A 27,952-nucleotide genomic window follows, 5' to 3' on the forward strand; every position below is an offset into this window, starting at 1 on the left:
TTCTGTCAGGGGTTATATCTTTATTTTACTGATTTTTCATTTTGGTTTTGTTTACCAAGTTTGTCCAACAGAGTTTAGTCAAAAATCCCTTTTCAATGGAGACCCTAGAAGAAAAGCTCCAAAATATTACAAACATTTTTAAACAGGCATTCAGTAGCATTCCGTGAACAGATATTAAGTAATATACATTAACAATTACTCATACGTTTGTTAATTCGATTATATTCATATAAAATGAAGGCAACTATTGCATTATAATTTGTATTACGAAAATATTGTACTGTTCTCTCTTCTGTCATCACACTTGTATTACAAATTGCATTTTACTGTACTGTTACTAGAGCTTTTCTCCCCAGGCCTCCACTGAAAATGGGTTATATGCCCAGTCTGACTTTCCAGATAGACAACTGTCAAGTAAATAAGTAAAAGATACTTATGCATTAGTACTGATTGAGGCATTATTGTATTGTAGTACTCCACATGGTCAGACTGCACAGAAGTGGGTCTGGCCTGTGTGATTGACATGCCAAATGGCCATGATGTGTTATGCAAATGATGCATGATTGAATAATATGCAGATTTCCCAATGACATCATGCATACATTAGAGTTTGACAGTTGGATGTTAGATGCTGTTATCAGAGAACTAGTCAGGAGCTACTGAAGCATTTTTTTTTTTTTACAAAACCTAAGGAAATGTCTACATTCAATGATATTTACCTAAAAGAAATCACCTCTTCCTTGAGCTTAGTGATATCATTCTTAAAATCATTTGGGATTCTACCAGAGGAGAAAAAGTTCCTTAAGTGTGGCTATAAGGCATCCCTTTTTGCACATAGATCATCTTTTGCTTGGAAGTATAGATCAAGGAAATACAGAAGTAAAACTGGTCTGCTGACTGGAACATTTTTTTGAAAAAAGTAGGTTGCCTCTCCAATTGTTTATGAAGATAGTCTAGTAGACTAGATGCCTGAACTTGGAAACCCCTCCAGGACCCATTGATACGTGGGAGTCCTGGAAAGGAAGTCCAGATTGATGAAAGTCTTTTTAGTAAGAGCCAAGTATAATTATGGGAGAAATATGGCAAAAATGGGCAGGTGATGTTTGAAATGTATGACTGTAGTTAAAAAGTTGGTTATTTTACCTTTATAGACAGACGAAATGCAGCCACATTATTACTGATCATCAAAAGTCATGTTTTGCTTGGAACAACCATTATTTCTGACCAGTGGGCAGCTTATCAAGGCATTTCTCAAATACCAGGGATGAAATACACCCATCTGACAGTCAATCACAGTCAGAATTTCATGGACCCAGTTACACGTGTCCACACCAATGCTGTGGAGTGCATGTGGTCACATTGCAAGAAACAGTTTAAAGCCATGAATGGTACGTGGGCTCACATGGTTTCAAGCTATTTAGATGAATTCATGTGGAGAAATAAATACAGGGAAGACTTTGATCAGCCATTTACATGTTGTATTGGTCACATAAGGGAATTTCAGGAGGCTCACCCGAAGTGAGGGGGCTGAGATGTTCCCACCCAGTGAAGGCAAAAATGATGAAGATTCTAAGCTGTGGCCTGGAAATCATATGGACACATTGGACATTGATTGTGACAAGGAGAATAATGACTCTTTGCTGTGATTCACCCTCCCCTTTATTTTTTTTTATTAACTTGCCAGATGAGATGTATTTTTACTGTTATAAAACTTGTTTAACTTCCTAGACAAAGCAGTTATGGTGTACATTTATTTCAGTAGTAAGCTAACAGTGATATTGCTGTTCCTTTAACATTAATGTAGTTATAGTGCTGTTCCTTCAGTAGTCTGTTACCAGTTAGTGTGTTATTCCTTTAAGCAATAACCCACACCTGGGTGTGGGTAATGCTGGATTTACCCACGGTTGGTGTGGTTTGGTCACGAGGGCGAAGCCCGTTTGGCCAAACAAAGACATCCGTGGGTAAATCCAGCATTATCCACACCCAGAAGTGGATTATTGCTATTATACAATGACATTATTTAAGAAAAAAAATACTTACTTTTCTTAAATAAAGGCATTGTATAATGACTCTGTGATGCCCTTCCGCAGCTGTCTGGTATTCTGCAGCAGTTCTGATGTACTGCGCATGCATATGCTTACACAGTACATCAGAGCTGTGGGTGGAAGCAATGGAGAAAGCAAGATCTCCGTTGCTTTTTAGAAAGTGTCTCGCTATGTTAAAGGAGTTTAACATAGCGAAACAGCTTTAAAAAAAGCAACAGAGATCTTCCTTTCTCCGTTGCTTTTTTTAAAGCTGTCTCACTATGTTAAACTCCTTTAACATAGTGAGACAGTTTCTAATGCAAGATCTCCGTTGCTGTAAAAAAAAAAAAAAAAGACATACTAATGGAAAAAGTCCGGGCGACCGGACCTTTTTCCATTAGTATAAGTCTGATTTACAATGTGCATGCTGACCAATCAGCGTGCACATTTTGGAATATTAATAGAGGGTCATTGTATAATTAGAATTAATTTTAAAACTTGAACATTCCACATGCTAATACATGATGAATATTCATCAGGCCGGTAAGGACAGCTCCATGAATACTCATTACATATTCGTACACATCACTGGGTGTTGGATAATGGGCAGGTTTTGAGTGGGCCTTGCCAGTGCACATCCTTGTGGGGTACTACAATACAGTAATGCTGATGTTAAACACTGAGCATTTGAAGATAGATAGATAATAGATCATGTGATCAGCATTTAGAAAGGAACTAGGTAGGGCAGAAAAATGCTAATATTTCACTTAAGAGGTGGGGTAAAAAGCAGATTTGTGATAATTATATATATATATATGGTTATAATAAGGTTTGTTTTAGAAGTACAGACGTGGTGAGTGAGCAGTGGCACAAAACTAAGTATACGGCTGGGAGATGCTAGTAAAACTCTTCAGATATTGGTGAAGAATGGTTTTGGGGCCTAGAATTCTGAAGATACCAGTGGCAGATATCTTGTAGCTATATAAGAGAAGAGCCATTGATTTGATAGGTGAAGCTTTTTTCTGTATGATACAGAAGCCTGTATATTGATGTTAGCTGAGAAAAGAGCTAGGTGATGTGATGGTTCGACATGGCTTGATTCTCTGAGGGTTAGACAGTAGGGTGTTCTATTGTTATAGTTTACTGAAACTTTCGCTATTTTATTATAACATTTCAAGTTAATAACATGTCAAGTTTAGACAGTTATGAGATTTGAAGATATTGAAAATTGAGGCAGCATAGAAGAGAGATGACAATAAAAAAGTAGAGGCTATACATCATCTGGCTATGTCAGTGAGGTAAATTTTATCAATATAATGTGCTTACTTTTTGCTGAGTTTTTTAAATAATCTTCGATATGTGATTGAATTTCAAATGGTTATCTATGATGACATGTAGGACTGTTGAGTAAGATCTTGGAGTTTAGAGAAAGATTTGGCAAAGCAGACTAGAGCTGAGTCATCATCATATTGAGCAAGGGTACCATTTTTGTAGCAGTGTAGAAGTCATTGATGAATGTGCTGAAGAGTATGGAGTCTAGTATAAATCCTTTTGTGGCACCAATAGTTCCTAGCAAGAAGTTGAAGAAACAACTTTTCCATTTCACTGATTGCACTCTGAGAGGTAGCTATGAAACCATTGCAGTGAAGAAATGGTGAGCCCTAAAGGATGGGAGTTTATATAAGAGTTTCTGGTGGGAGTTATTGACAAAAACTTTTGTTAAGTTAAGGAAAATGAAGAAACAGAAGAGGACAGTTCTGATGGGTATTCTTAGTACATGAGGATATTGACAGACCACTGTGACTTTATTTGCAGATGACATCTTAGTTATATTAACAAAACCAAATAAAGAAAAATAACTATTTGAAACATAGTGGAACTTTGATAAATTTTCTAGAAAAAGGGTTAATACCCTAAAAACTGAATATGTTACCACTAATTACATGTTAACCATAGAAATATATTCCAATAATTTAAAATATCTGGCCACTTAGTCATCTGATATGGTACAGACTTCAAATAAGATTTCTTATCAATAAATGACTGAAAAGATTTAAAAATGTTTGTTCTAAAACTGAAAAATTATAAATTTATGTCTGGATCAAAGGGAGCAGATGATGAATATGTTCGTTTTGTCCTATTGTGTGTATTGGACAGGTATTCCTGTGTTCTTCGCTGCAAAACGTAGCAGTACTAACAAAAGGAGTTGCAGAGTTTGTGTAGGCAGGTGAGTAGACTTGCAACTGATGGGAAAGTATGATACTTGTCCAATCATATAAGTTATGGGGACAATAGATTTTTTTACTGTAATTATCAGGTAATACAGTTGAAAGTTTTTTACTTGTGTCTAGCCAAACATTATGACTCATTTTGGAAACAGATGTTCCTTCAGGTAAGGAGTATCATGTGGGATTTACATCTATTTCTCTGGTGGGAAACAAAGAAAGACCCCCATCTGACAAATGTTGTCTTTAATAATTGGTTTAAGAAAAATATTTACAAACAATCTGGCTGAAAAATGAGTACCTGTTAAAATGAGAAGAGTAGACAGGCAGCAGAGAACTATGTTTTGGCAAATGAGGTAAAAGGGACATACCCCTACAGTACTGGTATTAGCTATAGAAGGCATAAGATTAGTAGGGTGGCTAGACTTTCAGCATATGTTTGGAGTCTCATATAAAGACAGTTTACTAGTTCAGGGTTTAAGCTAGGAAACACAGAAACCAGAAGAAAAAAAATAGTATGGTTCCAGAGGTAGATAACTGAATCTCTGACTCCGGGGAGACACAGAGTTTAAAGAAAGTATTAGTAGGCAAGTTCTACAAAATACACATGTAAATAAAGAAACACATTAACATAAATGGAAGGAGGTTTAGACCAAGATGTCAAATTTTCTGTGTTCTAATGCTGAATGGGAACAGATATAGTTAATGTCAAGGTGTGATACAAAATCTCATAAATTTGATATTTTTCTTACAAGTGTCTCCACAAATATTTTACATCCCAGGTAGACTCCAGAAAATATACCACATGCTAGTAATGAGTGTTGAATATGTAACACTTGGAACAGAGGAGACTTGCTCACATTTTTGTGCATGCCATATCCAGGAGGACTTACTATACTGAGTTCTGTGGAGACAGATCCAAACAACCCCCTATTTAATTAAGATGTATCGGGGGCTTACTTTTTTGTTGTTATTGCAATATCTGCAGTTTGTTCAATCTGTTCTTTTACTGGTTTGTTAACTTCCATTTGGCAAAAAAATTATGTAGTTATGTATTCATATTACCTAAATGAAACTGTTATTGCTAGTGTTGTGGATATTTTATATGTGGAGCTTTTCTCCTTGGGTCTCCACTGAAAATGGGCCACTGGGCCAGTTAGACTAACCCAGTTAACAAAAGACAAATAAATAAATACTTATATTTTCTAAGGCTGGTTGGTGAGAGACCTAAGTTGCCTAATTATAACCTATAATTCTGTTACTTATTTTGTTGCTAAGTGAAAGAGTAATAACCAAGAATTGGAAAACTGAGAATGTCCCCAAGTTAGCAGATGAAGGTGTTTTAATAATCAGTTGATGATGATGAAGAGGCAGCACGTACAGGAAAGGGACAGATAGACATAATTTAAATAGACACTGGGGTATCAGTGTGTAGACAAGCAAGCATAAAAAGATTCCAAGTCTGATGGTAGCCTTCCCCTCTGTATTTACTTTAGTTTATTGATGAAAATAGGGAGCTGCTCTAAGAAGTAAATGGCATGAGCTGTGCTTAAAGAACATAAGATTATAGAGCTGAGACACAGAGACTGTTATAACCATAAAGTATAAAAGTCTATTTTCTGTACATGACTGAAGATAAACAATGTTCACTCTATTATGGCAAGGTAAAATCTGTTTATCAAGTGACCCCAAGAATAGTAAATTATCTTTGTTGAAGTATTTAACTTAATTTTAATTCATGAACTAATAATGCCTACGTACTTTGCAAGTCAATGTATATTTTGATCGTTATAGACTTGTTCTTGTAGAAGTATATAATGACAAAAAATGGTTGTGTTATTCACTGTTTATTGTTTCAAAAAATCTGTTTATAGACTCATAAAAAATGTATCCCTTAGACTACCAGCCCCTACCATCACATTGCCCACATATCTTATCCTCTGTTTGCTCAGCCACCAGACCCATTTCTGCTCCTTTATAAATATGTTCATTTCACTCACTATTTGTCCCAGGTTAATTGTGACAATATATTTATCAAGGCAAGGCAGGTTTAAAATGGTAGCAGGTATGAATGTGTACCCATGTAATTTGGAACAGTTACTGCCAAACAGATGAGGAGGAAATAAGGAAATCTGGAAGAATAAAGGCCAGAATCAGCTAACAGAATCTGAGAGGTGCATTCCTCTCAACCTCTTAGAGCAAAAAATCTGGACAAAGCCATAAATAATGGGGGGAGGAGAAAGGCCCAAAAATAGGGACAATTTTTAAATAATGCTCTTATAAACTCAGAAAGTTGATAGAATAATGTGTTTTCCATTAGCATTACATTTCTGAAGAGTATGAAATCTAAAACTCAAGTACCTGCCATTTTATTACTGGTTTCCATCCCCAAGGATATGCCAATCATTTGCCAGAAAAACAAAAAATTTATAAGCAACAGATCAAAAATATAATAAAAAAATCTGGACATTCTGTAAATATCTGAACAGGTGCAACAATTAATGTGTGCATTACTATAATGAGTCAAGAAAGCCTTCCTGCCCCAACTCAGCAATGATTGCTACCCTACCCCACCCCTTCCCCCAACCATAATCCTACACCTTATCATAAAAAACAACTTTCCATAACACTGCCAATACAAAAGACACACTCAGACACACAAACATACACTAACAATACTATATCCATCCCTTTACCTAACCCTAACCCTACACTGGACCTTTAAAAAAAAAACTTTCCATAACACTGCCAGTTCTGCTAATTGGAAATCTAAACCAATGCACACAAGATTAATTATAGATTATATGGAAGCAAAACAGTCGCTATGTAAAATTAACTGGAGTGAGGTGTTCAGTGGAAAAAACTGCAGATGGATTGTGGAAAGTTTTAAAAGAGAAATTGTTTGAGTGCAAAAAATAAAAAAAAAATTGTTTAACATAAGGATCTAGGCATGCAACATCAGGGGATAAAGTTGCATAAGGACAAGACATCTGATTAAGGTGAGAGACAAAAAAATATAAGAAATGGAACAGAGGTCGGACTATAACTTTGAAAACGGAAATAAGATGGACAGATTAGGCATAGTGTAAGACAAGATCAAGAAAAATTTGAAGAAAATTTATCTAAAAATATTGAGCATAATAGGAAACCTTTTTATAGATACATAAGATGTGAAAGGAGTAAAGACACACAAATTGATAAACTGTGTGCAGATTCTAAAATTTATTCTCAGACACAACAGATTATAGATGTACTTACAAAATCTTATGCAAAACAAAAGGGGTGATAAGTTGTCCTAGTGACATCCAGGTAACCCCAGATACTGGAATCAAATTAGATTATTGAAAAAGAACTGAGCAAACTGGATCTGAACAAAGCAGAGGGAGGAGACAGAATTAGTAACAATGACCTGAGAACACTTCAGCAAGAAATTATGGTACCATTATATCTATTATTCACTAGGTCATAAAAATATGGGGAGATTTCTCAAGATTGGAGACATGCACTTATTAAACCTGTCTTTAAGGGAAAGGGGAAGTAGGACAAACCCAGAGTCATATAGACCCTTAAGTCTACTTTCATGTTGTGGAAAAATAATGGAAAAGGTAATATTGGATAAATTATCATCAGAACTGGATAGGTACTTGGAACAATATATCAGCATGCATATTTTGAAAACAGATCTACTACTACCTGTAACATGATGTTTTACAAGAATGTAAAACTGTAACCCAACGAAACAAACTTCTGAACAAACAGACTAAATGGCAAGTGGCAAATAACATGAAACCAAGAGGTACTCCTTCCAAAAACTCTCTAAATTTATTGCATAAAGTGCTTTTCATGTGATACATTTTCAGACTTCTTCAGATAACACATAAATCAAAACTCATTCATTTAAAATTAAGCACATAGGTCATGTGTTCAATATTCACCAATAGCGTAAACACTAGGCTTTTACACCCTGCCCCTCATCACAATACACAATACTACTCCATTCATCTCTTACTATCTCCTTATAAAACACAAACAAGTAAAAATATATACATATAAATATATAAAAAAAAATATATATATATATATATATATATATATATATATATATATATATATATATATATATATCAGCATTTACTTACATACAATGCCTATGCCAAACCATAAAATGATAATAATAGTAATAATACAGCATCTCACAATTCATCCTAATGAAATCTCCCTATCTTGTTAGACTCTTTGGTTTCAAAATGCATGAAATAGAGCATGCCTCATTCAGACCTGGATAGCTGTAAGCATTTACTAAAATTTCCCAATACAACTCACGTTCGTCCAATCTCAAAGAATTAGGTCCTCCTCTGATGTCTAATGGGATTTAATCTATTACTTGGAAACTGAAGTAATGAGTACTTTGTTGTTTGACATGTTTGGCCAATGCATTCTCAAATTTACCTTTTGATATAGCGTACTGATGTTCGTACATCCATTCCCAGAATTTATGCTCAGTTTTTCCTATATAGAATACTGTGCAAAGTTTGCATTGAGCCAAATAAACAACAAATTTGGAGCTACAATCGAACTTCCTATTAATCCTATATTTCGTGCCTCTAATATGGAATGTGTTACCTACTTCCATCACTTTACACTGTGAACATATTTCACATTTATGCATGCCATTAGCTATAAATTCTCTATGAAGAGGACATTCTAATAAACATTTTAAGCTCTGTCCTCTACGGAATATACCCTTAGGGTTAGTGACTAACTGTTGATATACTGTGGGATCACTCATCAACAAGTCCCAATTTTTCCGTATTATGTTTAAAATGTTACTGGCACCTAAATTAAAGTAAAAGCCTACAGCTATCCAGGTCTGAATGAGGCATGCATTATTTCATGCATTTTGAAACTAAAGAGTCTAACAAGATAGGGAGATTTCTTTAGGATGAATTGTGAGATGGTATATTATTACTATTATTATCATTTATGGTTTGGTATAGGTATTGTATGTACGTAAATGCTGATATATATACATATAAATTTTTTACATATATTTTTATATATATTTATATGTATATATTTTTTACTCATTTGTGTTTTAGAAGGAGATAGTAAGGGATGAATGGACTAGTATTGTCTATTGTGATGAGGGGTGGGGTGTGAAAGCCCAGTGTTTACTCTATTGGTGAATATTGAACATATGATCTATGTGCTTAACTTTAAATGAATGAGTTTTGATTTATGTGTTATCTGAAGAAGTCTGAAAATTTATCAGATGAAAAGCACTTTATGCAATACATTTGGAGAGTTTCTGGAAGGAGTACCTCTTGGTTTTGTGTTATTTGCCACTTGCCATTTAGTCTGTTTGTTCTACAAGAATGTAACAATAGCTATGAATGAAAAATTGTGCTGTGATGTAATTTATATAGATTTTTAACTTCAGCATTTGACAGGGTCATACACAAAACACTGATCAATAAATTAGTACAACTAGGTATTGATGTACTCTTGATAATATAGATAACTGCATGGCTTACAAATGGGACATGGCAAGTATCATACATCAACTGGACAGGTGAAATTCTTAGTTACAATCAAGGTGTCCCACAGGGCTCTGTCTAAGGCCCTTACTTGTTTAGGTTGTATCTTTCAGACCTAACTTTTTCATCTGAGGTGTTCTACAGTCTATATGCAGATTACTTGAAATTGGGTAAACTGATTACATGTGTTACAGAAAAGGCATGTCTGTAAAATGACTAAATTGACCATTTGGGCACAGGAGAATAATATGCTGATAAATACATCAACAACTAAGCATATGAGATTTGGTAGGCATAAATTGAAACGTGAATATTTAATACAGCACACAGTGATTGAAACTGTGGACTCATTTAAGGACCTGAGTATATGGGTAGATTCAGTTATGCGTTTTTCTAATCATATCAACCAATTGGTTAATGATAGTTATAGAACGATAGGTTGTATAAAAAGATTTATAAAGTCTAGGAAATCAAAAATGATGAAGTCATTCTTTGTTAATTACATTACACCCAAACATGAGTATGGAATAACAATATGGAACCCTATAAGAAAACAAACATGAGTAAACTGGAAAGAGTACAGCGGAAATATACCAAGGGCATCCATTGTTGTGAAAATTTAAGTTATTATAAGAGACTAAAATATCTGAACTTGTACAGTGTCTCTTACAGATATCTAAAAGGAAATCTTATTCAAGTATATAGGGCATTTAGAGATAACTACCTCTGGTAATGTTTGAGGATATCAAATATTACTAAAGAAGCATCAGACAACCTATGCAGAAGATTCTATAGGAATAAGTATTTAAAAGATTCCTGGGACTTTTTGGAAAGGTTTAGACAGTTCCTTGAGGGTTTTAAATTTGATGTTAATAAGCATGTAATTGTTGCATTAGATGTCTCATTATTTACTAGTATTCCACACGATGAAGGTGTAGAATTTGTAAGGGAGTTTTTATTTCAACACACTACATTGCTTCAGCACAATATTAATTTTTCTTGTGATATGACTGATATGCTTCTACATAATTACTTTTTGTTCAACAGTGTTTACTATAAACAATGAAAAGGTGTTGCGATGGGGTCCCCAGCAGCCCCTTCTTATGCTAATATTGTAATGGTACACTGGAAAACCACTATATTTGAAGAATTATGACAAAGTTTTACAATTTGCTATTGCAAAAGGTTTGTTGATTACCTGTTTTATTATTATGTAAGGTACCAGTTTTGATGTAGAATGTTTAATCTCGAAGTTTGTAGTAGGGGATCTTGGTAGTAAAGCCAATTTTCTAAATGTACATTTAGAATGGGATAATGACCAACAACATTTTGAAAGTAAGATACATAGAAAGGAGACTTTTACTAATGGTTACTTACATAGTAAAAGTAACCATCCATTCTTTATTAAAAAGAATATCCCCAAAGGCCAATGTATATAGGCAAGCAGAATGACTAGTAATGACAAAGATGTCATGGAAGAGTTTAAATTTATAACAGGTTTGTTTTTAAATAGGGGCTATAATGAGGGTATCTTAATTCTTTGAGTAAAGAAATTTTAAGAAAAAGAAGTAATTGTTATCCCCCCATTTTGAGAGTTCCTTTTGTAAGTAACAAAGAGAATATTATTTTTTTTTAAATAAGAAGGGAACGGTTTGCACCTTAGATATGACCACTGATAGTTTAATGATTAGGAATATAGTGGAGAAGAACTGGAACGTTTTAGAGGGTAATGCTGAATTAGTTAAAATAGTTGGAGGTAGACCTAATTTTGTTTACAAGAATAGTTATAGTTTGAAGAAATTGTTACAGAGTGACCATACCAGATATGTATCTGAAGTCACACAAACTAATAAGGGTATGGGTATGTTTAAATGTGGACAATGTCATTTTTGTAGATTTATATCTGAGGGACACTTTATAACCTTGCAACATTGGCCCGTACATTTAAAGTTCCTGGGCACTTCACTTGTAAAACAAAAGGGTGGTTTATATCAGTTTATCTAGTGGATGTGATGCATTCTATGTGGGGATGACCACACACACTTTAGAACGTATTAGGGAACATGTATATAATATCAAGATAAAATATATAAAAAGTGCCTTATTCAAACATACACTGGAATGTAATAAATATGCATTTTTTTATTTTCTATTCTAGAATTGGGCATCATGAATTTGAGGGGAGGTGATTTCAAAAATTACCTAGAACAAAACGAACTGTTATTGCATTAAAAATTAGAAGCAGATAAAAAACCAGAGTGGAATGAAACTATCAATATAAAATGTTTTTTAAAGCATAGAAAGTTAAAGTGCATAAGGTATAATAAAATAAAAAAAAAAAAAAACATTTTTATTGAATGTTTATGGAGTACGTATTTTTAAATTTTTAATTCGTTTATTGAATAACTGGAATACATCTTTCATGTAAATGATGGGATTCTATATAAATTGTAGTTGGTGTTTTGTATTTTGAAGAAGTTATAAGACGAAAGCATGGAATTAAAGTGTGTTACACTAAAGTGGTAGCTGAATTTTTTACTTCGTAGTCTTTTTGTGCTATTAGGGGCCAATACTTTTCATTCTTAAGTGTACTAATTGGTTCTCTGACAGAGTAGCTGATGCATGAAACAGGCTACCAAATTACATTAAAGTAAGTACTAGTTTAGATATTTTTAAGAACAGCCTGAACACTTATTATGGGAACAAGTGTTTTGGTATATTGGCAGGATAGAAGCGTGTTAATGCCCCTGCTTGAAATATTTGTATGTATGTATGTATGTATGTATGTATGTACAAAATGCACACTCAGACACACAAACACACACTAACAACACTATATCCATTCCCTTACCTAACTATAACCATGTCCCTTACCCCAACCCTAACCCTACACCTTATCTGAAAAAAAAAAAACTTCCCATGAGACTGACACTTCTTCTTCTTCTTCTTCTTCTTTCAGCTTTTCCCGGTTAGGGGTCACCAATATTCAGACAAATTTGAGGCTAGTGCTGGGGGGGGGGGTCTGAATATCAGGAAAGGAAATGTTTTCCTTTCTCAATCTAATGTAGGTTTGATATTTAGGGTATTTGATATTATGTAGTTTGAACTTCTTAATGTCGCTATTTGACATTCAACATTAAGTATGCTCAATCATACATAATGCACTTTTGATAATGTAGAGTCTATTTTGAGTTCAGTTTCATGTAAAACACTGAGAGAGGTTGGTGAGAGAAGAGAACCTTACGTGGGAAGTACAATACAGAATTGTAGCCCACACACCAGTGTACATGATATCTACAGCGGTAGGACAGTATAAAGTAGTTTTGCCCCTCATCTTAGGAAAGAAAAAAACAGGACACTTAAAACCAAGAAATGGTGTTTCTCTAAGAACAACATGATCTGTACATCAGACAAGTTGTGGCAATGATATGAGAAGGGGGGATGGGCTCCACCTTTTCCATCTTTGTTGAGTGTCATGTGAGAATCTGTTTGCAGTTGATTCATTTCACTGAGACAGATGAGGAAATGTATTCCTCTAACTAATCCCTTTTGCTTTAAGAATTAAAGACTCTGACGTTCAAAAGCATTTTTAGTTAAACAATGAGCATGCAGTAAACTGTTACATGCTTTCACAACTTGTGCTTGTATATATGATGTGTAGTGCGTTGCATGTCTTTTGTGCTGAGATAACTAGGCACGGGGCTTGTCTGCCAAACTTAATAATGTGACATTTGGTATGTACTGCAAAAACAATGTGATGCTGCTAATTAATACTTACATTTGCATGGACTTATATGCGCATTTTTTGTGCAGACATTTTCTTTCTAGGTAGATTTCCTTGTATTCCTTGATCTGTACAACATGCAAGGTGTGGCAATGATATCAGATGAGTTGGGGGGACTCTACTTTCTCCATCTTTAATGAGCGACATTGGATTATGTACTTTATTTTTATTTTATCTTAGTTGTATTTACTAACTTGACTAGAGCACTAATCAACATTGACCTTTTTTAGACTCGGCTCTGGAGTACAGTCTGTTTAAGTAACATGCTCAGAGTCACACAGTTAAACAATGGAAGTTGAGGGACTCAAACCCTGGCGTACAGGACCAAAGAAAACAGATCATTAACAGCTCCTTAATCCTCTGTGACAAATGCCAGAGTTCAGAATGACTTTATATTTACTAACTGAAATATGACTAGGCATTAATTTAGACCTAGCTTTGTACTGCATTTGACGTCCTGTAAGGGATATAAGCCTGTATACCTTGTATGAGGCTATTGCACACAATCTCTTTCCTTTTTAACTGCAAAGGATCCCAAATCAGATGTGAACATGGGAGCTTGCTTAGCTAATTTGTGTGTTGTAGGACTGGTTAACAAGAGAAATAGAACACTACTGTATATTCTCATATGTTTGATTTGCCTTCTTTACAGGGTACCAGCACATCCATATGGGCCTCTTCTCTACCACTGGTCAAATGTTAAGTAGATGGGATTGCAACTCACTATCACAAGTGGATTAGTTTCACCTCCCTGACTGCTGTTTCTCACTGAAAATCATTACCAGTGCTGCATCTATTACAGTGGAGACACTTTTTTTTTCACTTTCTACCCAATTGCGTTACCATGAGATATGAGAACTTCATCCTTGAAAAAAACACAGTTTATTGTTTCACGTCTTAACAAAGTTATGATCAGTTGTATACAGATGGTTGTTGTTTTATTTGACCATTACCTGACTATTCATAGTAAAGCTGTTATGGCAAAGTGAACAGCAAGCATTATGAAGGAGATAGAGATGTGACTGATAAAAAACATAAATGTGTCCATAATAAGAATATTGCATTTGCACATGCACCAAAATCCATGCATATCTATGAATAATTATAACATGTAGGATTATTATAAGGTTGCATTTAAAACAAACTTCTTATTTGTGCAATATATTGTTATCAAGAAATTCAACTCAGTATTGGATTGAAGTGAAACTTGAGAGGTTAATCTTAACATGTAACTAATTAGTATCAAAGTGACCTGATCATAATTCTTTGTAGTACATGGCCTGCCCTTGTGAGCCACTAGTTATGTTGTGACAGCATGAAATACATTACAGCTTTTAATGCTGCCAAGTCTCTCCCAACATTATTCTTTGCAGACTACTGTTTGGGTCACAGCAAATGATCCAATTATATTAGCTTTAAAGTTGTTATGCACTTTCAAAAGCTGTTAGGATTGGGTCTCATGGCAAAACCACGTGTAACTGGCTTATTTTTCTGAAGAATTTGAAGACTAAGCAGCATGTTCTGTGTAACGGAACATTATAAAGGCAGTTTACATTTCCCCTTTCTTTTTTTCTATTGTATATCTAGATTCTTGTATGCATGGCTGCTACAAACAATATAGCTTCATTAATGTGGGACCCAATTTAACTGCACCTGGTTTTGACAAAGAAATAGGGCATAAAAAGCATTGTAATTGTCTTTCCATGGGTTGTAGTTTACTTGGGATCTTGTGATACATTTGAAGTATATTACGTTTGTAAAACTGCTATATTAAATCAGAGAATTTACAAGCATTTCTACAATGAAAAAGAAGACAGAAGCTTTGCAGAGACATTCAGTGGCATGCTCTGCTTTTATTAAGTTGATCAAAGTCAAAGTTATGTTCTTTGTTTTAAATAATGTGTAATTGAACATTGGAAGAGGAGACTGAAACTCTGCTGGGGAAGTCAGAGTTGGGGTGACAAATTATATTTATTCGTCACATTTAGTGTGCTTTGATTTTTTTAAATTCATCGTTTACTCAGTTTACTTTCCTGTTTAAAGGAGCAGTTTCTTACATATATTGTGTTTTCCCTACTACATCATCGCATATGTTAATTTTCAGTGTGAGATGTTCCACATAGAATAATTAGATAACTTGATTTCATAGGAAATAAAAAATACTGCTTATGTATTTATCATGGAAACGCAATAGCCTATACAATAACTTAGCTAGTCTTTAATGATATCATACTTTTCTACTCTAACAAAAAGTTCAGGGGCTTGTCCTTATCAAAAAAACAAAATGTGAAAAGCAACACACTCTTTGCATCAAACACTGTATAATTTTGTATTGTACATGGTAAGGAGGTTAAGGTCAAATCCAAAGGTTTGTTAGTTACACTTTCTTAAGTATATAACCAATACACTTGATTGCCACAGTGTTCTCTGGTATCAGTGACCATGTGTCTCTTAGGAGCATTTTAAAACGAAAATATTATGACTGTCAAAAGACATACTTCTCAACTTCTTTGCTTAAGAAGTTTGGACAAATCCAAAAATCAGAGGCAAATTTTCAATATTATTCTAATTCACTTAAATATTAATAGAGCAACAGGTTTTACAACCACATGCTTTGATCCTGAATGATAAGAAACATGAAAATCTAATGGTATTTTTGATTGACTATAATCTTTAGTGATTTACAAAAAAAAAAAACAAATATTTCATGAGGGGCATGGCAAAAATATGAAGTAAAATCAGGGATATTCTGCATATTCAGAGATAACTGGGAGTTATGTCAAAAGATTTTGTAAACATTAGGAACTATTTTTAACACTCTAATTATGCATGCATTTTACAGCAATTCAATAGTAATTGTGTAATCACATGATCTGACAGTTCATAGAGAGCATATCAACTCCTGTATTGTAAAACTACCAGTATATGCGTATAAGTCTAAAATCAGAACTCAAAAAGTGATACTGCATGAAGAAACAGAAATTTATTACAATGGTTTAATACTTTTTTCTTAAAATTTTCACATAAGACTTAAAAACAATAAGACAACACTTCTACAACAATTAAACAGCAAACTTAATTCATGTATTCATTTCTGTTCTATAGTCCCAGATATTTTATCACCACTCTGTTTGTACCAACAATAATTTATCATTTCTCTGCCCAAGTTGTCAGACATTTGTCACCATTCTAATTTTGCCATCAATGTGTTTTTACTACACTCTGATATGTAGGGATAAGATTAAGCCTTTACACCTGAACACAGGTCACCACCGACCTCTGAACCTGTGTGTGTGTGTGTGTGTGTGTGTGTGTGTGTGTGTGTGTGTGTGTGTATGTGTGTGTGTGCACATGTGATCTACTCACACACACACACACACACACACACACACACACACACACACATAGATCAACTTCACTTCTTAGTGGTAAACAATAGAAACAAAAATAAGATAAACCAATGTAAAATATAATACCAGCAGTACAAAAAGTTGAAAAGGAATAACTATTATTGTCCTGTCCAACATCGCTGCTTTACTTTTAGTTAAAGGTCTGATTCATCTAGTGATATGACCAGGGGTATAGTTACCATGTGGTAAGTGCAGCTTGGCTTCAGGAGTTTCAGAGATGTGTCATTGTGAAGTTATGCTCATAATCATTGCAAAGAATACTGAAGCTTTTCCCACTGTTCCAGTATTTCCTGAAAAAAAGGCTGTATGTAGAGGTTAAGGAATAATTAAATTAGGACACCTGTACCATGTTAGCGTCTTTGGTAGTGGTACATTTATCCATGGGGTAGGAAACATTTAGAACTGGAAGGATTTGTGGTTCAGAGTAACACAAGGTTCACATTTTCAGCAACCTATTTGCCTTTGTATATATAAGGTGTTTGGTGTTTCAGAGAGCCTGAACAAGACAGTGGCTAGGTTATTTGAGATGGCTGCAGTGAGTAGACTAGATAGTAGAAGTCTGGAAGCTTCCATAAAGGATAAAAGAAATAAGCATTTAACCTGTACAAACACCAGTTGTGGGGTATCATGATACATACCAGGTAAGTTATTATGTTGCATACAGAAAGATCTGCATTTGAATCATCTGAGAAATATTCAAGCACCTCTCAGTAAGAAACGTGATGTTATTGTTCTTCCTGTTCACTCCCTAAAAGATGATGTTTGACCCAGTCAGCTGCATAGACTTATATGGTTAACAAAACTGAATGAAAACATATAAGCAATACAAACATAACCAGACATCAGGACTAACAGCTCTAGTGCCTCCAGCCCTAGTGTTGGATATTCTGCTCCAAGTTTGTCCGAAACTCCTCTCTTTCACATTTCCCTCCCGTGTCTCTCCAGATTATCCATCCGATCTGCCTCCTTCTTCATCAACCAACATGCTCCTCCATGTTTAACAGACAGATAAACTCCTTTTCTACATAACCAATTGATGCACCGCCTTATTCTGCCCATCATATTACTAGATCCATCTCCTCTCTACTCCTTCCCAGACTCTTTGTTTCTTCCAACATCTTATTCTTTCCACCATACTTCTAGAAGCATCTCCTCCTCCCTACTCCCTTCCACATTCCCATTCTCTTTCCACTCCAATACATTCTGACCCAGCTTCTACTGAAAATACTCTATGCTCATCAGGCCTTGACCTATCTAACTCTCTTATGCTCCTTATCCTCACTGTCGATCTTCTCTTTAGTGACTACCTTCCCTGTAAGGACTGTATGACTTCAAACATCCAAGCAGATAACTCATACAGCATTCAAATGCAAATATACTTCTTACTCCAATCATACTCCAAGACACTTTCCTATTTAGCCAACAAATAATACTTAATACAAATATAACTGCTTCAACAATCCAAACTCACATCAACCTTCATGAAATACCTAACTGCTTTATTCTGGCTGAATGTAATCCAGGCCCATTTTAGCACTTAAATCCTACAATGTAATCCAGGCCTATTGCAGCAGTTAAATTTTACAATGTAATCCAGGCCCATCGCAGGAGTTAAATCCTACAGTCAGCATTAATACCTGTAGTAAAGTCCTACAATTAGCATTAATACCTGTAGTACATCAAACTATCTTAAAACTAACGGGTTCAACCAGCAACACTTCTGCCTTCCTGCACACCACTGACTCCTCAAAAACTAAGTTGATGGTAAAGTCCCAAACTGGGTACTAGCCAACTTAACCTCAGGAAACCATATCCATCTTAACACTACTTCTGTCTTTATTCCCACACCATCCTCAACAGCAATTATTAAAGACACCATTTTACAAATGTTCTGTCAAGGATACAATTATTCTGAGGAACTTTAACATGGATGACAATGATCATGAAGCTATACAGCATAATAATATATTACAACAATGCCCTGCACCAGCTGGTTGACCCCACACAAGGGGAGCCAACATCCTGGATCTGGTGCTTATCAATATGGGGTACCACTGTAGCACCCCCACTCTGAGGTCTTTCCTGGTGAGATCTGACCACAAAGCAGTCTCATTTGAAGTAACTATTACACCTGATCCCCCTGAGCAGTAACTAAACTAAAAAACATATCCAAAGCAGATTATAACTTCTTACAGGATGGTATAGATAGCTTCTAATCAACTCCCCCATCAGACAGAACTGGCAACTACACTGAGTTCTACACTAATGCTTTATACAAACACCTGTATAACTGCATTGACTTGGCCGTACCGGATAGGACCAAAACAAGATCCTCAAGGAAGAACAAACCTAGCCTGGTGAACAACTGCCATTAACAGGCTTTACAATAAGAGGAAGAAATTGCTGTCTAAGAGTAAGAGGGAGCGAGCCCCAAACTAGAAACACTCCATCCTCAACTTAAACAAGTGAATAAGACTTTTTGTGAGTCTTCCAAAGCAAAATATGAATCCAGATTAGCTTCCTCAACTAAGGACAACCATAAGGCGTTCTTTAGTTACATCCATAACCTAAGAGGAAAGACCCAGGTATGTGCTGAACTGATAGTCAATGGTACGATATATACTGAGCCTGTGGACACAGCTAACCTGTTGGCTGACAGGCCCTTTGACAACTTCACTCCCCAGTCCCCACCACACGTACCCCATGACATCCCTAACACTTGTCCCCTACCTTGTATTTCTAAAGAGCAGGTCATAAATGCCCTCTCTAAGGCCAAAAATACAGCATCTATGGCACCTAATAACATTCCATGCTGCATCCTATATGGGATCTAACAAGCATTAGCAACACCATTGGGTACCCTTTTCAATCATGGTCTAAGCACCAGCTTCTTCCCAGCCGAATGGAAAATGGCCATCATTATTCCCTTGCACAAAGGTGATGCTTCCACTGAGCCTGGGAACTATAGACCTTTTAGCCTGACTAGCCTTATCTGCAAGGCCATGGAGTGAATCATCATGGACCTTATCAACAAAGATATAGGTAATCTCAAAACACTTGACCCTACTCAGTTTGGATTTGTCAAAGGGAGATCATGGCTGTTAAACCTGGTAGACTTCTTCAAGACAGTCACCAAATCCCTAGACAAAGGGAAATCTGTGCATACAGTCTACCTAGACTTAGCCAAGGTGTTTAACACTATCCCCCATTCAGTCATCATTGACAAACTTATCCAGCTAGGTATCAACCCTTATATCGCTAGATGGGTCACTAACTGGCTCACTAATAAAATCCATATAGTCAAAATAGGGGAATCCACCTCCAACAGCAGACCTGAAACCAGTGGTGTTCTACAGGGATCACTCCTGGGACCTCTACTGTTTGGAATCTATTTCTCTGAAGGACAAAAAAAAATAAAGGTCTGTGCTGACAAAGTTTGCTGATGACTGCAAACTGGGAGAGGTCATAGAATCTCCAAATGATGGCAACATCCTACAAGAGGGTCTTACACAAACAAATGATTAGTGACAAAATCCTGGCCTTAAACTCAATGCAAAAAAATGTATTATCATCCCTTTTGGTAAGAAGCATGTTCCTGCCAAGCACACAAGTTGACAGCAACCTTACCTTTGACCACAATGTCTCCATAGTGGTAAGAAGGGCATTCTATATTGCTCATCTCATAAGTAAGGGTATTGCCTCCAGAAAACAAGAAGTTATAACCTCCCTATACTCTTCCCTCATCAGGCCAATAATTGAGTACAATGTCCTTTTTGATATGTACCTTTCCAAGCACCTGCAACAATTGGAAAGACCACAGAGGTTTCTCACAAGGAAAATTCAAGGTCTTCAGCATCTGTCCTATGCAGACCATTTGAAATCACTGTCACTTTATTCTGTTTCATACAGACTACTCAGAGGTGATCTCTGCATTGCATAAAAGGCAATCTCTGACCCTGTTTCATTGGAAATACTGCATCTCAATAAGCCAAATTGTACACGGGTTACTGGTATGTGACATTAATAGAACCTGCTGGAGGGGCAGATTTGTCTCCCAAAGGTTACCATACCATTGGAACAGACTCCCACTTCATGTCAAACAGAACACCTCATTGGCCCTCTTCAAATGCAATCTGGACGATTGGATGGGTAACCATAAATTCATCCCTGAGGTTCCACCTGTGTCTGTCTTGGACAGGGGCAATAGGTGTTGATCTTGGAAAGAAGAGTAGAACTTGGTTAGGCTTGTAAGGGCCCTAGGGCCATTAGCCTAGTAACTTTCTATGATCCTCTGATTCTATGAACAACTTAACCTTGAAGAAATTATAAAAGAACCTGCTAGGCGCAACATTAATTCTGGAAACCACTTTTATATGGATCTGATAATGCCCAATCTGTCCCATAGATGTATAAGCAAAAAACTTCTATCAAACTTTCTTAGTGACCACTGTCCTGTTCATTCCTACTAGTCCTTCAAATCAATTAAACATATACCTCAAATTGTGATTGATGAGTCATTTACCTAACATAAATTTTCTATGCTTGATATTGAACTGAATTCTATATATTGGTCTCCCCTCTGACAACTGAATGGTCCTACAACTGCCTTGTCATTTTTCATTAAAACCCTGTCAGCAATCTAGGACTCTTGTTTTTTTCTTCAGAACACAGAAGACTAAGAGGCCAGAAGTATTTATGACTTACAAATGACATTGGGGTTCGTATGAAGCAAAGGGAAAACCTTGGTCATATTGGAAAGAAAACACTTATAATATGACATTTATCTCTCCTTAAGAAAAAAATACTAAATAGCAACTAACTTTGCAAAATTCCTTTACCTAAAATCAAAGCAAATCTATGCTTGCAGTAATAATAAAAATGTCTGGAATGAAATTAAGCTTCTAACTAAACAATTTTCCAATATCTGCCATCATGACAATAATGTCTCTAACAACTCTAAAAGTTATCGCTCAAAGGAGTACATACACTTTATCATTTCTTCCTTAGAAACCATCACAAAAACTTTTCTTACCCATAAAATCAACTACCAGGCTCCAAAATTAACCCTCAAGTCTCAACTTTGCCTTCTTACTGAATATGCTGCCGCATTGCATTTCTCTGCAATTTCAGAAAAGAAAACTAAGAACATGTCGCAGAACTTAAAACCCTTCTTTCACTTTTCTGCATCCTACTTTCCTTAGGAAAGCAGCAGACAAAACTGCCAAATCTAATACATATATAAATATATATTTACAACTTGTCTCCTTCCATGGATAGTATAACACCAGCCTTGAAACATAACATTTTTGACCAGTCTCTACCCTTTGCCTTATTGTTAAAATACAGTAAACTCTCAGTTAACCGGCACCCATGGGGATTGGTAGATGCCGGATAACTGTAATTTCTGGTTGCTTGAGGGTTACTATTAAAAATAGGCCAGATTAATACTGTAACCTAGACTATTTGTTTGGTATGACTTGTTCTCAGGTTAGGGAAAGAGGGAATTTATTCCTATCTTCCTTTTTAAAACTCTAAAACTCTATAAACTTAAGGTATGTTTCTGTGGGGGACACAAAAAGTGCAACACATGAAAATTGAACTGTATTTTTTCGATTTTTTTTTTTTTTTTTGCCGGTCATTTGAGAGTACTGGTTGATTGAGTTCCTGTTAACTGAGAGTTTACTGTATTTGAAAAAAAATTCAGTATAAACATACTGAAACATAACAATAGCTATGCGGCTCTCTCTGACAGTTAACATGGACTTCAGATATGAATTTTACACTTTTACAGCTATACCAAGAACTACAGACACTATCTACAGTATCATAAATTACAGTCTCCTTATTGCTGGCATTTCCATGGACACAAACACCCTGGACCAGATAGCCCATATGCTCACTACGAGCATAAACATACTGGATCTGATTCTCACTTAGATGGGAGAATGCTGCACACAATGTCAGCACTGGTAAGGTTGGACCATAAAGCTGTCTCCTTTGAAATAAAAAGAATATCCATGAACCCTGATAACCCTGAAAATTTTAAGGACTATTCTAAGGCAAACTTCCTACTATTAAGGGATAATGTGACAACATTTCTAGTACACTGTTGTGGAATATTTCACAGAGACGCTGTGCATAAAAGCAACTGTGTCTACCAGGAATAAGCAAAGAACAAACTCAGAAATCAATCCACCTTGGTAGAATCCCAAAATCTGTAGGTTATATAATAAAAGGAGGAAGGTCATGGAAAAAGTTAGGAAATGCAACACCCAACAGTGCAAAACAATCTCTCATCAATCTAAACAAGCAATTCAAAGGGCAAATCAAGTCTACCAAAGCCAAGTTTGAGGTAAAAATAGCCTCCCAGGCCAAGGACAGCCATAAGGCTTTCTTTAGCTATCTCCACAACCTCAAAGGTAGGACACAAAAATGTGCAGAACTAATTGTAAATTAAGCCATCTACACTGAGTCAAAACATATAGCAAATCTACTGGTCAACAAATTCATCCCCAGTTTTATCCCTCCCTCTACCCAAGTCAAACCTCAGGAAATGCCATCAAACATAACCCCTTTACCTATCACTAGGTAGCAGGTCCTGAGCATGCTCTCCAAGGCAAAGAATACCGATCAATGGACCCTAATAATATCCCAGGATGCCTCCTAAATACCATGAAACATGACCTGTCAGGACCACTACAGTTCTTATTTAACTGTAGTCCCTTGACAGGCTTCATGTCATGCAAATGGAGAACTGCAGCACTCACCCCTCTACACAAGGTCAGGCCATCTACAGGCCCCGGTAACTAGAGACCCACATATCTAACTAGTCTCATATGAAAAGCCACAGAAAGAATTATCATGGGAATGATTAACAATGACATAGGGATGTGGATTCAGCCCAGTTTGGTTTTGTCAAGGGTAGATCATAGGTTCATAGGTTAGTACTAGGCTAACTGCCCTTGTGAGCCATTTTAAGCCTAGCCAGTTGTCCCCTGTGAGATTCAAACCCTGTACCTTGTGTTTCTAAGGCAAACACCTTAACCATCAGGCCACCCTCCCAACTATCATGCCTACTCAACCAGGTGGACTTCTTTGAGAAGGTCACCAAAGTAATGGACAAGGACAAAATAGTGCATACTGCCTATCATGACATGTTGAAGGCATTTTATACAATACCCCACTCAGGGATTGTAGACAAACACAGAATTAGGTATAAACACTTATGTCACCAGCTGGACAGCCAGGTGGTTCTCACATAGGACCCAAGAAGTTAGGATGGGGTTGTCCACCTTGACAAAGACGCCAGTCAGTAGTGAAGTCCCTCTGGGCACTGTGCTACTTCTGCTCCTTTTTGGCATCTATGTCTCTGAAGTCAAGGAAATTTTCAATGGACTATAGCTGACCAAGTTTGCAGGCAATTGCAAACTAGGTGCAGTCATAGAATCCCCTCAAGACACTAACATCCTGCAAGAAAGGCTGACACAGACAAATAACTGGTGCCAGACCCATGGTCTAAAACTCAGTGCCAAAAAATGCATAATAGTATCCTTTGGGAAGTCAGCTACTCCTATAAACTTCCTCATTGATAAAACACTCCTGAGAGTAGACCCTGTATTCAAAGATTTGGGGACACATGTAAACACCTTTGACCATTGTGTGTCTATGATAATAAGGAAGTCATTCTCTGCTGAGCAACTTACAAGCAAGGATATAGCATCTATGTCCAAGGAAGTCATTGTTTCAGTGTATTTAGCCCTCACCAGGCCAGTCATTGAGTACAATACCCCCTTCAGTATATACTTCACTACACACATGCAACAACTGGAATGTTCACAAAGCTTCCTCACAAAAAAAGCATACAGGGTATAAACAACATGCCTTACATAGATCACATTAAAGCTCCATCCCTACACTAGGTCTCATACAGACTGTTGAGGGAGCGCTATTCCTGAAATACAAGGTATGTTTGTATCCCACTCTGATAGACCTTCTGCACATCAACAAAATAAACAGTATCAGAATCACTGATATAAGAACTTAAACTTTGCCTGCAACATAAATAGGACATGCTGGAGAGACACAGGTGTCTTGCAGAGTACCCCTACTCTGGAACAAGCTTCCCATCTATGTAAAACCGATTTCTTTCCTAACCCAATTATAGCAAAACTTGGACCAGTGGATGGGGAATCAGAAATTCACCCCTGGTCTGCTATCTATGTCCCTAATGGACAGAGGCAGACTGTAAATACTTGACCACCCAAGCCCTAGCCTATATATACCCCTTAGAATAATTTTAAGGTTCCTAAACTTGTTAGATACATTTGGGATGCATGGTTAGTTTTTAAAAGGACCCTGTGGTTGTTAGTCTGGTATACAGCTATCGACCTATGAACCTATGACACCTGCCTTTGAAATTGTCAACCACAAACTACTTGCTAAACTACAAATACTCATCTTTGGTCAAAATGTTATGAACTGAAAACAATTTTTATTAACTGGTTACACAGCCACCTAGGCAGTAGGCCATTTCAAGTTTACTCCAACAACTAGCTGTCCACTAATGATTCCCTTAATACTGGAGTCTGCCAAACTCTATTTTAGATCCGTTAGTATTTTATTTGGCCATTAATTACATTATCAGAGACTTGCCAGATCTTAACCTCATTCTATATGAAAATGATATACTTTTACTCTAAGCATCCTGAAATCTCAGCTCCAGTAGTCGTTCTCTCATCTCTGTCAGTGCTGTAAACAAAACACACTTCTGATTAATCACAAAAAGTTATGTTTTTCTCCTCTCCTCTCCTCACAAATTTCTATACCTCCCAACTATTAATATCTCTCACAATCAAACCAGTACTAATCCATATATAACAAAGAGTACAAATATCTAGGCTAACCCTTGAGCCATCCCTAACCTTTGCAACCCATCCAGACAATATTATTAATAGAGTCCTCTCATGACTACAACTATGGTATAGTATCAATCATCTACTATCTCCTGTTGCCCATAAAGCCCTGGCTGAAAATGCCCTCCCTAACTAAAATGGACTCCTAGACTCCCTGTCTTCTCATTCCACTCTGCCTGTAACACTTAAAGACTGGAAGTCACAGAAAAAAATGTTATGTTTACCTGACTTGCTGACTCCTTGGCACACCACTACTACCTATTAAAAGACTTAAAATTGGCTTCCTATAACTGAAAGATCCACTATGTAAATCACTACATAAAATTCTAAAAGGAAGTTATTGTTCCCCTGTGGGGAAAAAAACTCCCAATTAAAGAGCCAGTGTTACCCAGCCTGATTTAATCTTACTCAACCAGCCCATTTAAAACCGTCACAGGTGAGGTAGCCTTTTGCAGAACAGGCCCCATCCTCTGGAATGCCAGCTGAAATTAGATGTGAACAGACTTTGTCAGCAGTTCATGACAACTCCTTCTGAACACCTCTTTACAGAAGTGGACACTAAATGCTTCAGAAATAATGGATATTTGAAAATCACCATTCACGTACTTACTGCAGCAACTTCAGTTATCTACTTGAATTTGCCTCCATTGTTGAACCCTTCTTATTCTGTCCACTTTGGTTTGCTTTCCATTTGTTGTGCTCACTTTTTCAGATTAATTTGGTATATGAAACAAATCACATTTAACCATTCAGCTGTAGCAGTATGTATTCTGAAGTATTGTGTGTTATTTACATATGTATCCTAAATGTGTTGCTGCCCATGTAAACTGTACATAGTTTTTGTTTCTGCACCCAGGTTCTGGCTGAAAAAAAGATTATCTGGGACAGTCCATCTACCCAGTTATCAAACAGTAAATACATAGCTGGATGGAAAAACAGATATGTAAAATTACAATTCTAATACTGAATTTGAAACTTACTGAGAAAAGATTATTTCTTCCATACCTGCCATACTGAGAGTTTACACATCTAAGTTCTGTATTTTGAAAAGAAACAATTGCAACTGCATTTAAACTGTTCATGTTCCCTACAGAAGACACATACATGAAAACAGTAGAAAGACATCCTGTTTTGCATCTTTTCTATAAAAGGTGGCATGTGTAACATTAACCAAACTATATACAAAAGCTGCCATCTAGTGGACATGGTCTGCATTTTTGCCCAGAGTGTAGCTAGACTATACATTGTAATACCTGTGAAGGTTAGTCTAACAGGGAAAATTAATGCCAAACGTTTTCAATAAACAGACTTTTGTGAAGAGAACCATGCTAATTCCTACACAGTAATCATTCTGTCTGAGATTGCAATGAAAATTTTCAGTATCAATGTTCTCCCTCAAGCAATACTTTCATTTGTTTGAAATCTGCCTGGCTCACCCTTACTACATAAGTCATTTGAGATGTGAAAAATGATGGTTAGTACAGCTCTACCCAAGATGTGAAAAATGCTGGTCAGTACACTTTTGATTCCTAAAGAAAATAGTCTCTCATTTTCTTGTCAAGAAAAAAATGTGCATTTACCATCCTGACTTGTCTTTTGGCAGAAGGCATAGATACAATTAGTGTGTCTTAATTTATAGTTTTACTTTTGCTTTGCTATCTGGGAACAGAGGAATTAAGTAGGATTCATGTGAAATTGTTATGGCACAATGTAAGTATTACTTCATGACACAATTTACACAATGTAGAGTATTGTGATTAAGTCAGTGAAAATGGAAGTCTCATTTACAGTTCATGGTACCACACAATCAGCAGTATAAAAGAAACAAGCATTTACATAGGGTGGTATCCCATAAACATTAGCATGTCTGCAAAATATCACAACTAACATCCAAAGCAAAGAGTGAAACATTCACACAGATAAAACATTCAGTAAAAAACTGCAAGAAAGTCCCAGGCAAACTAGATTTATCATTGTGTGATCCCCTAATCTTCCTGCAATGGGGTCCCATGGGATATATGCAAATGGCCCTTTAAGGACATCAAATGATTCAGCTACAT

This window comes from Protopterus annectens, chromosome 3.part0 (assembly GCF_019279795.1).
Source record: "Protopterus annectens isolate FY-2018-M chromosome 3.part0, PAN1.0, whole genome shotgun sequence".
Taxonomy (NCBI): domain Eukaryota; kingdom Metazoa; phylum Chordata; order Ceratodontiformes; family Protopteridae; genus Protopterus; species Protopterus annectens.